Source organism: Dermacentor albipictus, unplaced genomic scaffold, assembly GCF_038994185.2.
Source record: "Dermacentor albipictus isolate Rhodes 1998 colony unplaced genomic scaffold, USDA_Dalb.pri_finalv2 scaffold_21, whole genome shotgun sequence".
NCBI classification, from domain to species: Eukaryota; Metazoa; Arthropoda; class Arachnida; order Ixodida; family Ixodidae; genus Dermacentor; species Dermacentor albipictus.
Window position 1 is genome coordinate 6,465,190 of NW_027225575.1, and position 14,454 is coordinate 6,479,643.

The following is a 14,454-nucleotide window of genomic DNA, read 5'->3' on the forward strand; positions in this document are numbered from 1 at the left end:
TGGGCCAGTTGCGCGCCCCAGCGGGGTTGAAAATTTTGAGAAATGCTAATAACAGCATCGACAATGCTGGAGGCAACGTTTATGAGGAGGTTGGTTCTTTCTTAAAGCCGTATGAATGGGGTATACCGATGTAAAGGGAGCTTTGAGGCGAGTTCTATACTCCAGACAATTTTTCTGCCACATGATCAGAGGCTTTACTTCGTGCGTCTGATCTAGTATTGCTTGTGACACATCCCGTTGTGTGTGGCTTATTAAGCGAAAGCCTTAGCCCTCTGTTTCAAGATCCCGTTGTGAGCTACAGAAAATATCACGTGACCGAAGGAAGGCGGGAAGCGAACCAAAGCATGTGCCGCCGCGTATAAGAGATGATTATAGATTAGCAAAGTAATGATTGATTAGTGATTGGATTAAGATGAATTTGGGTTTTAAGGTGGATTAAGGTGGATTAAAGTCGATGAAGGTCATTAGGGTGAATTAAGGTGCATAAAGGAGGACTAGGTTGGATTAAGGTTGATGAAGGTGAATTAGGGTAGAGGAAGGTGCGTTGAGGTGCATTAAGGACGATAATAGTGGATTAGAGTGATTAAAGTGCACGAGGAAGGATAAGGGTGGATTAAGAAGGATTAAGGTACATTATGGAGGATTATGGTCGGCTAGGGTGGATTAAAGTGAATGGAGGAGTATTAGGGTGGATTGCGGTGGACTAAGGCAGACGAATGTGGATTTGGGTGGATTAAGGTGAATTAAGGACGATTATGGTGGATTAGGGTGGTCTAAAGTGAATGAGGAAGCATTAGGGTTGATTAAGAAGGATTAAAGTGCATTAAGGTGGGTTAGAGTAGATTAAGGTCGATGAAGGTGGATTAGGGTCATTAAGGAGGACTTTCGTGGATTATGGTGAATTAAAGTGAATGAAGGAGGATTAAGGTCGATGAATGTGGATTCGGTGGAATAATATGCATTAGGAGGATTATGGTGGACTAACCGGTCTTAACACTCAATGAACGCTAATTCTTCTTAGTCCCCCCTAATCCACCTTAATGCTCCTTCATCCACCTTAATCCAGCTTAATGCTCCCAATCCACCTTAATACAACCTAATCAACCAACATAGCCCCTAATGCACGTTAGCCTACCCTATACGGTCTTAATCCTCCTTTATCAACCTATAATCCATCATAATCCGCCTTAAGCCACCTTCATCCACCATAATCCTTATTTATGCACCTTAATCCAAGTTAACCCTGCTTAATGGTCCCATTCTACCTTAATACAATCTAATCCACCTCTATCAAACCTAATCCAGCTACATGGTCCCTAATCCATCTTAATCTACCTTAATACATCCTAATCGGTCTGAATCCACCTTTATCAACCCAGTTCACCCTAATCAAAATTAATCGACCTTAATATTCCTTTATCCAACTTAATCCTCCCTAATTCTTGTTCATGCACCCTAAGCCACCCTAATCTGTCTTAATACCCTTTCATCAACCCTTCTCCTTAATCCACCATAATCCTCCTACACCCACCTTAATCTTTATTCATGCATCTTAATCCTTCTTAATGCACTCTAATCAACCTTAATCGTCTTTACTATTCTCCAATAAGCCTTAATCCTCCCTAATCCACCTTATGTCAATCACTAATGATTCATTAATTAACTTGGGTAATCATTCTGTTACACAGGGGTGAACATGCTTTGGGTCACCTCTGGCCTTCCTTAGGTCACGTGATACTTCTAGTTTACAACGCGACCTTGAAACATAGAAATCTAAAGGCTTTCCCCTTAAAACTTAAAAAAAAGCTCAATGTTGACTAGCTAACGCGCATCACCCACAATACCACGGGTATACTTGCCACTAATTTTTTTCAGGGCGTAAAGCGGAATCTATAATGCTGCACTTCCAACTGAATAACAACAGATAGCGACGTGCGAGGTGATGGAGCCGCCCCAGCATATTAAGCATACTGAGGACAACCGCAAGAAAAACGATGGTGAGTAGGCCGGAAGAATGAAAAAAAAATGCAACATTACGGGATGCTTTGCTACGAGCTATAAGAAAGACGCCTCAGCTCGCAAACAATTCTTTGTTGGAACAAAGTTCTTTCGGTCAATGTCATGCAGCCACTGCTTCCTGCGCAAGCCGTCACGCTTTCCTTGTGGTACCATAAAAACGGCATAACCATGTTCGGGCTTCTTGCTGCAGTTATATGCGCAACAGCCCTGCATAGCGCTAGCACATAGAGCAGGAAACACAGCGTACAACCGTTCGCTACGCCGAGCTAAAGCGCCGAGCCAGCCGTGCTCAGGAGGAAAATGGCGCGAACGAAAAAGAAAAACAAGCAAAACTGAAGATTCGCGCGTTTCCAAGGGCAACGGCAGGGAGACCAATCGTCGTGCAGAAAAACGGGGGCAAAACTGGTTGCCGCGGGGGAACGCGCAAGGGGTGAGGAGGAGGCGAGGAGGTCGAGCGACGGCGGCAGAGTTCAAAGAGTGTCGCTACTTTCAAATTATCAAGGGACCTTACGGGAGGAAACTTCAAGGCGCCGCCTTGCGTACATTTCTTTTTATAAATTAGAAAGAGGCCGTTGACATAACTTCTGATTGTGCGAAAAGGCATTAACATTGATTACAATACAAATGCAGCAGTGAAAAGTGGACAACATTGCCGAAAGTTTGCTATGTTCAACCAATATTATTTCGTATAAACGCGCTCTTTTAAAGAATGATGGCCCCAAGCACAAATGCCAACACCACCCGAGAGCGATGCAAATACTATGAGCACGCGTTATGAACAAAATATTTTCGTGGCGCCAAACGACGGGGAAAATGTGGCGATACGCATTCCTCTCGGCTGACATTGCATATGGCTGCTCATTAGCACAATGAGCAGCGGCTCGTCGCAGCAAAAATTATGGCGGAAGATCTCAGCAATGGCGGCCCAGCGCAACGTCACGCATCGTCAAAATGATGTTTTACGAAACAGCCCTTCCTGTGACTCTCCTCACGAGATATTCCTTCAGCCAATCAGCAAGCTGGCATGGCGCATGTCTTCGATCGCCACCACATATTCGCGCAATTGCAGATGCATTGCACTGGCTTCTGCACACTACCGATCACATTCTTTTTGAAGCGCTAACATCACAATATATCTGCCAAGGACCCAAAAAATGTATTAGTCCATAAAATTTGCAGCTCCACGTCACGTTTCGTCATCTTGATGAAAACGCAAAATGACATTTCGCAAAACTTCCGTTTCCCGGCACAAATTTCAAGGCACATGAGCTCACCACAGCCAATCAGAGAGTAAACATGGCGGTGTCAGGATTGGGGGCTCAATCCCATCGTCCGTGGTCCTTTGCCAAGATTGGAGTACGGCATGAATTCGAAGGTAGCTGGCCCATGCCGTCGTCCAACTTATTTACGCTGAGATCGTTGATGAAGTGAAGAACTGTTTCTCATCGAGAACGAGGAAAAGGGTTTATTTACAGAAATTAAATCAGTCTAACATGACTGCTTGAGAAAAAGAGTATCAGTCCAACATGACTGCATGAGAGAAGTGAATCAGTCTAACATGACTGCTCAAGAGAAGTGTCCTCAGCATTCGCACAACCACAGTTTTTATACACTCGATCCGCCGGTCATACGACGCGGCGACTGTTCGTTTACTCATCACCAACTCGCCGCTGCTCTGCAAATCAGTTTACAGACACAAAGGCACACACATTCCGATGCCCAAACGACGGTGTTGGGGGGGGGGGGGGGTGCCGTTCCGGGAATTATCGGTGCCGATCGAGGGTCGCTCGTTGTTCCGTGCCACGCCGAAGCGTGAGAAGCACAAAAATACGTCGTTCCCGCGGCAGCTTGTCCATGCGTGTCAAATCAGCTCCGCGTTGGGGAACTCCGGAATCATTGTTCACGCACCGAACTAGTTCCGTCACAATGTCGAAGGGGCTGGAGGAAGGCGGCGGATTCCAGCGCAAAGGCCGCTTCTTCGAACGCCTCCCAGCTGCAGCGACGGAGAGGGAGAGGTGCGCGTCGTGTCGCCCTGTCGTAACTGTGTGGCAATCTTGTTTCGCAGCTCGCCATTCTTAACAGCGCCTCCATGGCCCGGAAAGTCTCGACTGTCTAGCGCTGACAACCGCTAGGCAGGAAGAGAACGGCTGCTGGTCAGGGGGGGATTGATGTCTTGGCTCGCAGCGACCACTTGTGCATTGATGTCACCGCCCCAAAACATCCAACAAGGACAGGCAACTGCAAAATGAACCCCACAACACGGCTCTGCGCCGAGATGACGTGCATTGGCTCTCACTTTAGACTCGCTAGGCTTCAAAAAAACAACAACAACATAAGTGCAGAAACAAAAAATGCTGCATTTCACTATGCCAATTTCTGAAGCAAATTCCTGCTGACAAATTCAGCAATTAATGGAGGGAATTCTGCTGAATGAGAGGGGATTTTCTTCGCCTAAAGAAAAGCTAACACTAGTAACCCTAAAATTTAGGCGGGACCCTCAAACCCAGAATTCAAATTAGCCTGCTCAAACCATCCGCATTGCTATGCAACTTTCCCTTCTTATATCTAACGGAGAAGTTGTACTCTTGGAGAGTGAGGCTCCATCGGAGCAAGCGGCCGTTTTTGTGTGACATTTGATTGAGCCACGTCAGAGGACAGTGGTCGGTCTCGAAGATGAACTTCGCTCCGTACAAGTAACACGACAACTTCTGGGCGGCCCAAACCAAACAAGCGCATTCCTTCTCTGAAGCGCTGTAGGCTTCCTCTCTTACATTTATTTTACGGCTGGCGGAGAGGATAGGATGCTCCTCGTTATCGTCGCCGACCTGACTAAGTACCACGCCCATACCTCTGTCGCTTGCGTCGCATTGAACTATGAATTCCTTTGTGTAGTCTGGCGCGCGAAGCACAGGGCGAGAAACCAATAGCGTTTTCAAACTTTGGAAAGCGTTCTCTTTGTCCTTATCCCAGTGGACGTTACTCGGTGCTCCCTTTCGGAGGGCGTCTGTTAATGGACTTGCCAATTGCGAGTAATTCGGAATGTACCGTTGATAGTACCCCACAAGTCCCAAAAATGAACGAAGGTCCGTTTTCGTGCGCGGCTGAGAAAATTCTCCAATCGTAGCTATTTTCAGCTCAGCCGGCCGTCTCATGTCCTGACCGACAACATGGCCCAGATAAGTAACCTGCGAACAACCAAACCTACACTTTTCCGCTTTCATCGTTGAGTCGACTTTAAACGTACGAAGCCTCGCATTCTTGTCGTAATAGACTTTGGCGTTCTTTTGAGCTATTGCCATGTTCTTTCTGACTAGTTCTTGGGTTGCGCTTAGCCGTTCCAGTAAATTTAGCACGTATTCAACCACTGTTGGACTCTCCCCTCTTTCCTCCCACATCTCTCTTAACATTCTCAGTGGAGAACGGAGTGTCCTCCCATACACTAGTTCTGCTGGTGAGAACCCTGTCGCCTCATGTGGAACCGTTCGCAAAGCAAACAAAGTTGCCGGCAGACAGTTCTCCCAGTCCTCCTTGTGCTCGTAACAGAGCGCACGCAAAACTCGCTTAAGCACCGAATGCCACCTCTCTACACTGTTTGACTGAGGGTGATAGACAGAACTGTGTATTAACTTTACCCCGCATTTTTGCAAGAATGTGGAAGTCAGTGCGCTCGTGAATACTGACCTTTGATCTGCCTGAATTTCGGCTGGAAACCCAACTCGTGCAAACACTGTCAAAAGCGCGTCTACTACTTCGGTGGAGCTGAGCTCTTTCAAAGGGATTGCTTCTGGAAACTTGGTAGCCGGACACAGCATGGTAAACAAGTACCTGTAGCCTGATTTTGTTTTTGGAAGAGGCCCTACCGTGTCTATTACAAGCCGTCCGAAAGGCTCTGTTATTAAGAGCACTACCTTCAGTGGCGCTTTCCATGTCTCCCCTGGTTTACAAGAACGTTGGCAGGCGTCGCCTGATCTTACAAAGTTTTCTACATCTTTGAAACAGCCAGGCCAGTAGTATTCCATAAGCAATCTTTCCTTTGATTTGTTTATGCCTAGGTGGCCGGACCACCCATTTCCATGACAAAGACTCAAAAGGTCCTCCCTATACTTAGTAGGTATGACTAACTGATCTAAAATCCTACCCTTTCGATCTCTGTAATGCCGATACAACAATCCTCCTCTCTCATGTATCGTTACGTTGCGCCTAGCAATGCCTTCTTTAGCTGTGTCATGTAATTTTGCTAAGCTCTCATCATTCTTTTGCTCAGCTGCCAGTGACTCTCTATCCACGCGTAAGAGTTGATCAAAGTTCTTTGAGGCCGGTGATAATAACGACCCTGTCTCGCTTGTGAGCGCGTCTGCTTTCTCTTCCTGCAGGCTAGAACTCTGACACTCTAGTGCTACGCTCTCATTGAGCTGGTCAGCTGGCAGGCTCTCCTCAACTGTTCTTTTGTCCCTCGGGCCTAGCTCGGATTCGGGTATTGAAGTTATTCCCTTTTCTGCTTCCGCTGGAGGAGCTTGAGCATTTTCAGCCGAAAGCGCCGCGATCTTACGAGCTTGGCCTCGGGTCAATGCCTGTACTATGCCCTCTCCCAGTTTGAGCCCTCTGTCACGCAGTAACTGATTCGAACGATTCGAAAAGATGTAGGGATACTGCAGTGACAAAAATTTGGAAACTGCAGCCTCAGTCTCTAGCTCCCCGAATGGTCCACTGATTTTGACTTTGGCCATGGGCAGACACACGCTGTGTTCTTCTACAACCTGTTTTATCCATGCTACTTCTCCGGTGAAGTCATCTACCATCACGTAAGACGGATGGACAATGTCCAGCGTGGCGGCACTGTCTCTTAGCACTCGGCATGGTTTTCCATTAACTTGCAGGTTGTGGAGATATGGACTTAAAAGTTCCATATTCTCATCTTTTTCCTCCACGTAGGAAAAAACTACGCTAGACTTCTCGCAGTTTACAGCTATATGTCCCAGTTTGTGGCATTTGTAACAGCGAATTGGTCTAACAGATTCGAACTTTCTTTTCTGTTCTTGTGCGGTTTCTCCGTTAAGTTTCTCCTCGCTCTTTTCTGCGGGCTTTTCCGCCATGTCTACAGGCTCGGATCGTCTAGTTTGCGCACCCTTTTTGAACGGAAATGGTTTCCGCGGTCCATTTCGACCGTCCCAGTTTCCCTCCTCGGCGTTCAACTTTCTACGGGTTGCGTACTCTTCGGCTAATTCAGCCGAAGAGTACCACAGTTTTTATACACTCGATCCGCCGGTCATACGACGCGGCGACTGTTCGTTTACTCATCACCAACTCGCCGCTGCTCTGCAGATCAGTTTACAGACACAAAGGCACACACATTCCGATGCCCAAACGACGGTGTTGGGGGGTGCCGTTCCGGGAATTATCGGTGCCGATCGAGGGTCGCTCGTTGTTTCGTGCCACGCCGAAGCGTGAGAAGCACAAAAATACGTCGTTCCCGCGGCAGCTTGTCCATGCGTGTCAAATCAGCTCCGCGTTGGGGAACTCCGGAATCATTGTTCACGCACCGAACTAGTTCCGTCACAATGTCGAAGGGGCTGGAGGAAGGCGGCGGATTCCAGCGCAAAGGCCGCTTCTTCGAACGCCTCCCAGCTGCAGCGACGGAGAGGGAGAGGTCTGCGTCGTGTCGCCCTGTCGTAACTGTGTGGCAATCTTGTTTCGCAGCTCGCCATTCTTAGCAGCGGATAATGGCGGCTGTGCAGCCGTCATGTGTGTCCAGAGAATCATAGAGTTTCCTACAAAATTACTAGAGAGAACTCTGGCGCTGCAGTCGTTGTCCTACCATGGGAATGATGGGAAGTACATGGATTTGTCTGATCTTCATGCTTATGGATTCAAACGTTCTTGTGGCTTTGTATATTACGCTATATAGATCTTATTGTCGTATATTTCAGCGCAATCTATATTCTTCGAAGTGCAGAAGACGCCGGGAACGCGTACAATTGCTATTAATTGCAACGATTGAGCTTGTCTATGTGCCCAAATCGAAACGCGCCAAGCGTCTCTAGCGTCTCAAAGCACTGGCATGCCCGCGATGAGTTCATAAGTGCGTTTCATTCGCGTGTCGGTACATGCATCCGTGGCTTAATGGTTTCAACATCAGGCTTCTGTACTAAAGTCCCTGTGTTCGAATCCTGCCGTCGGACAATTTTAATGATGTTTATTTAATTATTTATTACGCAATAATCTGTTGAAAATGACGAGTTTACAAAGTCACAAAGCTGTTTGAAGCCAAAAGGACGAAGTTTAGGCAAATCCCATGTACTTCCCATAATTCCCATGCTGGGACAACCGCTCCCATTGTAGCTCACGTAGACACTAGCGCCAGAGTTCCCTCTAGTAATTTTGTAGGAAACTCTATGCAGAGAAAAGCGCCCATAGCGCCCTAGCACCCTACATGGGAATGATGCAGGGAATGATGGGAAGTACAGGCTTCGGATTGACTTCGATCTTTTGGCTCATGGCGTTTGCTTGCGGCGCAGTAAACGAAGCTATACTCAAATATTGTCGCGTAAAATCTAATTTTATTTCTGTAGATGTTATATAATGTACAACACGTTACATAATATTTGTATGACATTGACATGGAAGCGCTGTTCACTGTGGTTTATCACCAGGACACACCAGGGTATGCATTTTTGTGCGATTCTGTTCCCGATTCAACGCCAGAGAATTATTTATTTATTTTTGCAACAGCAATAACAACCGTGCATGTACTCATAAAAAGATACTCATCAAGTATTTATGGAAATAAACATGTTGTAATGTGAGAAAGTGTTGCGCCCTTACGCTACCAGTGTCGTCTGCCACGACACCTGCTCGCTGCGAACGCGAGACTTTTCTTGCAGATGACAGGCACTTGCGAACTCTCTCGCTCTTTCGAAAGGGTGCGTCGGCTGTCACGATTGATGAACGACTTCAAGCACTTTTAAGTACATTTGCTGCAGTGCTAGCTAGGACGTTTGTGGCCTCCTACGAGTATGCTTCATTATATTTTATATTGACGTATCGCTTCCGAAGCGTTATGACGTAGCTTTGCACTTACCCATTTTGCGACACTAGACTACAGCCATGCAGGAAGCAGCAACCTTTCCTACCACAAGTAAGTTTGTGTTCTCAAAGTCCTAAAACACGCATTTCAATGAGCAGATAAACGAGCAATGCACAATAAAGCACTCAATAATATTTGATTATCCAGCCACTATAAGTACAACTGTCTATGTCTTGTATCAGTAGTGCCTTTCTTTTCCTATTCTGAAGTTTTATAAAACACGTAACGCTATGCCGCCAACCTAATACACTTAACAAACCAAAGTCCAAACGGTCATAGCATGTTCTTTTAACGTTTACGATGCCGTCGCTTTCTCGTCAGGGCTTCGACACCACACCGCGACACAAACATCGTCCCAGACGCTGGCCCAGCGCGCTATCGCCACTTCGAGGAACATAACGAAGGCAGAACTGCACTGTCCCACTGCAGGTTATAACAATTACGCTTGCATCGAAACCAAAACTGCCAAAAAATACTTGTAGGCTAATTCGCCAGTCAACAGAACGGCTTTTCTAAGCCTGTACTTCCCATCATTCCAATGAATGAATGAATGAATGAATGAATGAATGAATGAATGAATGAATGAATGTTTATTTCATCTTGAATACACTTTCAAGAAAGGTGCAGGGGCAAAAGGCGCACAGCGCCGGACAGGGGCCCCTGTACCCCCAATATACGCTTTTATTATACATTATTTAGAGTTCATTGGCAGTGAGCGGACACACACAACGTTACATATTTCAACACATTATGCACGAGTTTAGACAATCTGAGAACAGAAATAACAAAATTTTTGGGTTACAGTTTGTTTACTAATATAGACGGTGAAATAAGAAAAAAAAAATTTCCCCTTTTCCCCCCTCTTCCTCTTTCCTCTCCCGGTTTACAGTCAATAGCGTACAGGTTATACAAGTAAATTACCATAGTACACTAAAGTGCAGCATATAACCATGAACATGTACGCATCCACGTAAAACAGAAAAACAGGGAAAAAAAAGCGGGTTATAATATATTTATGTAGCAACAATCACTCTCTCAAACACTGTGTTAGTAACAATTCCTTCACATGGTTTTTGAAGGCGTTTCTTGTCATACTGAAATCGATGTTATCTTCTAGCTTATTTAGGATTGTTAGTACTTGGTACCTGGTTGTTTGTTTACCATACTTGGTCCTTGTGTTTAGGGTCCATTTTCTTTTTAGTCTCATATCGTAAGGAGCTTCATTAATGTTTTCGTGTATATAGAGTGCATTTTTATATATATATTGCAGTAGTTTAAAATCGTAAACGTCGTTAGCTTTATGCATTCGGTGCTTATGTGCCATTAACCCCAACTCAACTCAACTCAACTTTATGCATTCGGTATTTAAAAAATAATGGTAATGTGCTTAGTTCATGACATGGTCCCTGATAGTTTTCGTAAATGCGCAATATTTTCTTTTGTAGAATAATGAGCCTGTTGTAGTTAGCTTTTGTTGTGGTACCCCATACCAATATGCCGTACGATAATCTGGAGTAGAACCGTGAAGTATATAGATTTTGTTTAAGCCAAATAGGTATTAAGTGTGCAATTTTATACAAGCATCCAACAGATCGGGAGAGTTCGGTAGGTAAATTATTAATGTGTACATTCCATGAAAGGTGCTCTTGGAACCAAACACCAAGAAACTTTTGCTCTTTAACCCTGGTTATCTGTTGCCCTTCAAAAGTTAAAACTATTTCTTTACTTAGCGGTTTGTTAAGTGCACGAAATATTATGTACTTTGTTTTTGTTGTGTTAAGCTGCAGCCTATTTTCCCGGAGCCAGGCCGCGCGGGATGCAAGGTAAGTGTTGGCCCTTCTTTCTAAATCTGTTAAATCTGTGGAATTTAAAAAAGATATTAGTATCATCGGCATACATAATAAGTTCAGGAGAGTTGGGTATAGTTACAATGTCATTAATGTAAACAAGAAATAAAAACGGTCCTAATATTGACCCCTGTGGAACGCCTTGTGTTAACTTTAGCTGTGATGATGTGGCGTCTTTTATTTGCACGATCTGATAGCGGTCATTTAAGTAGTTTTTAACGAGATCTAATACAACTCCCCGCACACCATATCTAGACAGTTTGCGTAGTAGGATATCGTATTTTATTGAATCAAATGCTTTCTTTAAGTCGAGAAATAAACGAAGTGTTAACTTTTTACTGTCAATGTTAGTAAGTATGCTATCTTAAATATAGCACAACGCTTCTTCGGTTGATCTATTTTTTTGAAATCCATATTGGCTACTATACAAGATTTTGTGTTTGTCAAAAAAATAAATTAGCCGTTGGTTAATCACACTTTCAAAGATTTTGGACAAAATGGGGAGCACCGATATCGGTCGGTAATTTGATAAATTATTTCTATCACCTCCTTTAAATATAGCTCTTACTCGTGCTATCTTAAGTTTATGTGGGAAAACACCGGTTGTTAGCATGAGATTAATAATGTGAGCAATTGTCCCCGAAACAAAGTGAGATATTTGTTTTAATTCTTTGGAGCCAATTTCGTCAATTCCAGGGGCGACGTTACTTTTCAGCAGCCTTATGGACGCTTCCACTTCGGTAGATGTTGGTTGCATGAATATTGCTTGTTCTAACATGGGTATAGCTGTAATATTAGTCTCACAATCAGTGGCATTAGGCTCTTCATAACATCCTGCATTTATGAAATGGGCATTCATTGAGTTAGCCAGATCCTGACCACAAGTAGTTCTACCATTTATAGTCATTTCCTTTATATCACCAAACTGTTTTTTTCTATTTGTTAATGCATTTACCATTTCCCACACCTTCTTAGGGTTGTCATAAATGTTCTCATTTTGCTGTGTAGTAATTATTTTTAGCTTTTCCTAAATCATTGTTCAGAGAATTTCGGATTTTTTTGTATCTACGAAACACTTCAGGATCCCGGCAGCCAAGGAATTCGTGGTATAATTTATTCTTATCCTTTATACGTTGATATAGATTTTTGTTTATCCAAGGTTTTCTGTATTTTTTATTTCTACGCACCACGATTCTCTTGAATGGAAATGCTTTGTCTCAAATTAGCTATAGACCATGTGAAAAAACATGTCATATTCAATGTCGACATCGCTCTGCTCTAATATAACGCTCCAGTCCTGCCCTTGAACTAGGTTAACGAATGCCTCGCGTGAGCTATCACTGAAGTTTCGTAGAAATGATACCTGCTCATCAGCCTCATTTTTATGTCGAGTAGTTAGAAGAAAGAGTGGCAGATGGTCGCTAATATCGGAAGAAAAAACACCCGGTTTTATATAATCTGCACTGAGGTTTGTTATATAGACATCCAATAACGTAGCACTGTGTGTTGTGATTCTAGTGGATATATCTATATAATTTTGACAGGCATATACGTTGACAACAGGGTCGTAAATTCTCTAGAGTACGGGTCTGAGGATTTCAGGTCAATATTTATGCCGCCCATAATGACAAATGTGCCCTTATTGAAAGCATTGTCACATAACAGTGTCTCAAAGAAATGAAGAAAATTTTCTTTTTTTCCTAGCGGTGGCCTATAGACAACTACTGTTAGTATCTTGCCAACGAGTAAGGCTAAACATTCCACATCGTCATTCATGACGGATAGGTGAGGCAGTTTCTCACGTGTAAGTGTGTCCTTAAAATATATAGCAAGGGCCCCTCCCTTCCTTACGCTACGCCACAAATGCTCAGAATGGTACCCAGGTAGACACGGTACTTCATTTCTGTGAATCCAAGTCTCTGTGAACATTATCACGTCAAATGATACAGTACAGGAGCCTAGAAAGTGGGTAATGTCATCAACTTTATTGCTGATGCTCCTGCTATTGATATGCAGAAAGCAAAAATTATTTTTGGAGAGAGAGAATTTAGAATTAAAAGCATCAATCGTGTAATAATTTTTCTCATCTTCTAGCACGGCCATGACAAGAATGAGGGCCAAAAATGTTCAGATGACGCTACGCTCGAAGGTAAGCCACTATGAATGCGCAGCCGCATCAGCACACATCTTACTCAGATCTGCTTGTGCGGCGACACGGATTACAGGCGAGCCTTCATCCCTTCTTCCCAAAATTTTCCCGCCGTTTGTCCAGACAAATTTACAGTTTGCAGCTTTCTTTTTTTGGATTGCGGCTGAAAGCAGCGCCTTATTAGCTTGCGTGAGATTCTCGCTCACGTAAACAGGCGTCTTCGCCGTACTTCCAAGCACTGAACTGTCTATCCTTTGTTTTCTGCATTTAGACAAGAACGCGTTGCGTTTGCTCCGTCGCACAAAACGAGCAATAATGCTCTGTGCACCCTGCTGCGAGCCACGTACCCAGTGACACGTATCAAGATCGGCTTCTTCGACAATCTCACCCACGCTTTTCCCCATTTTTTTTATTGTCTTCACTGGATCTTCTCCCACCAGTGCTCCTTTTATTTCTACATTATTGAGGCGCTGGTATTGCTCCAGTTCTTCACACTTCTGAACGAGCCTTTCGTTTTCCGCTTTCAGTGCGCTATTCTGGTTTACAATGTCATGCATTTCCTTCCGGAGCTGTTTTATGTCATCTGCTATGCCCTTTACGTCATTGCAAATGTCCGTACAGAAGAATACGCTGTCCTTCAGTTCCCTCATATCTGATCTGTAGTATCGCTTAAAAATGTCAAATGCTCTCACTAATTCCCGCAGGTCTTTTATATCCAATGCATCTTTTTCAGAATCTCCACCGGCGTCTTTTGCAACTCTCTTTCCCATCGCAAACACTTTTACAAAACACTTTTACAGACACTTTTACAGACACTTTTACAGACACTTTGCGCTAAGTTCGGCAGCAGTGCGCAGAAAGCAAATAACACCAAAAGTTTTTAGTGAAACAAATGTCTCACCTGTAAGGCAAAGCAAGATCCCTTAACTTGCGCGTCTTTCGAGGCACCGCTGCCGAACTGAGCGATGGACACGCTGTTGCAGCTATATATCGCTGTCGGTTCCCTGGTGGCCTTCCCGGCTGTCGTTTCTGCGCAGATCCATCGAGCAGGTCCGCCAGGCACGCAGGCTGGTATCGCGACGATTTCCCGGCAATGGTCACGAGGAGCCACCCTTCCGCTTTGCGATGCCACGGAACCACACCTGTTTGTCTTGCGATGGCTGTAAGGCAAAGCAAGATCCCTTAACTTGCGCGTCTTTCGAGGCACCGCTGCCGAATGGTTGAACAATCGCAGCGCCAGATTTCCCTCAAGTTATACGAATATATAACTCTATGTTCAGGGACAAACTGGAAGGTTTGTACCATAGAGTTACTGTACTGACTTGTACACGTTGCACACTACAGCTCTCGATTCG

At 44.5% G+C, this 14,454-nt stretch overlaps 1 long non-coding RNA gene across 1 annotated transcript in view; it reads right to left on the minus strand.

Moving 5' to 3' along the window:
• The window catches only part of LOC139052338 (uncharacterized), a 32,319-nt gene that overhangs the window by 17,539 nt on the left and 326 nt on the right, over positions 1 to 14,454 (minus strand). The window contains exon 2 of the long non-coding RNA XR_011509839.1: positions 14,001 to 14,259. This is a non-coding gene — a long non-coding RNA (uncharacterized lncRNA). The remainder of the gene's footprint in view (positions 1 to 14,000; positions 14,260 to 14,454) is intronic.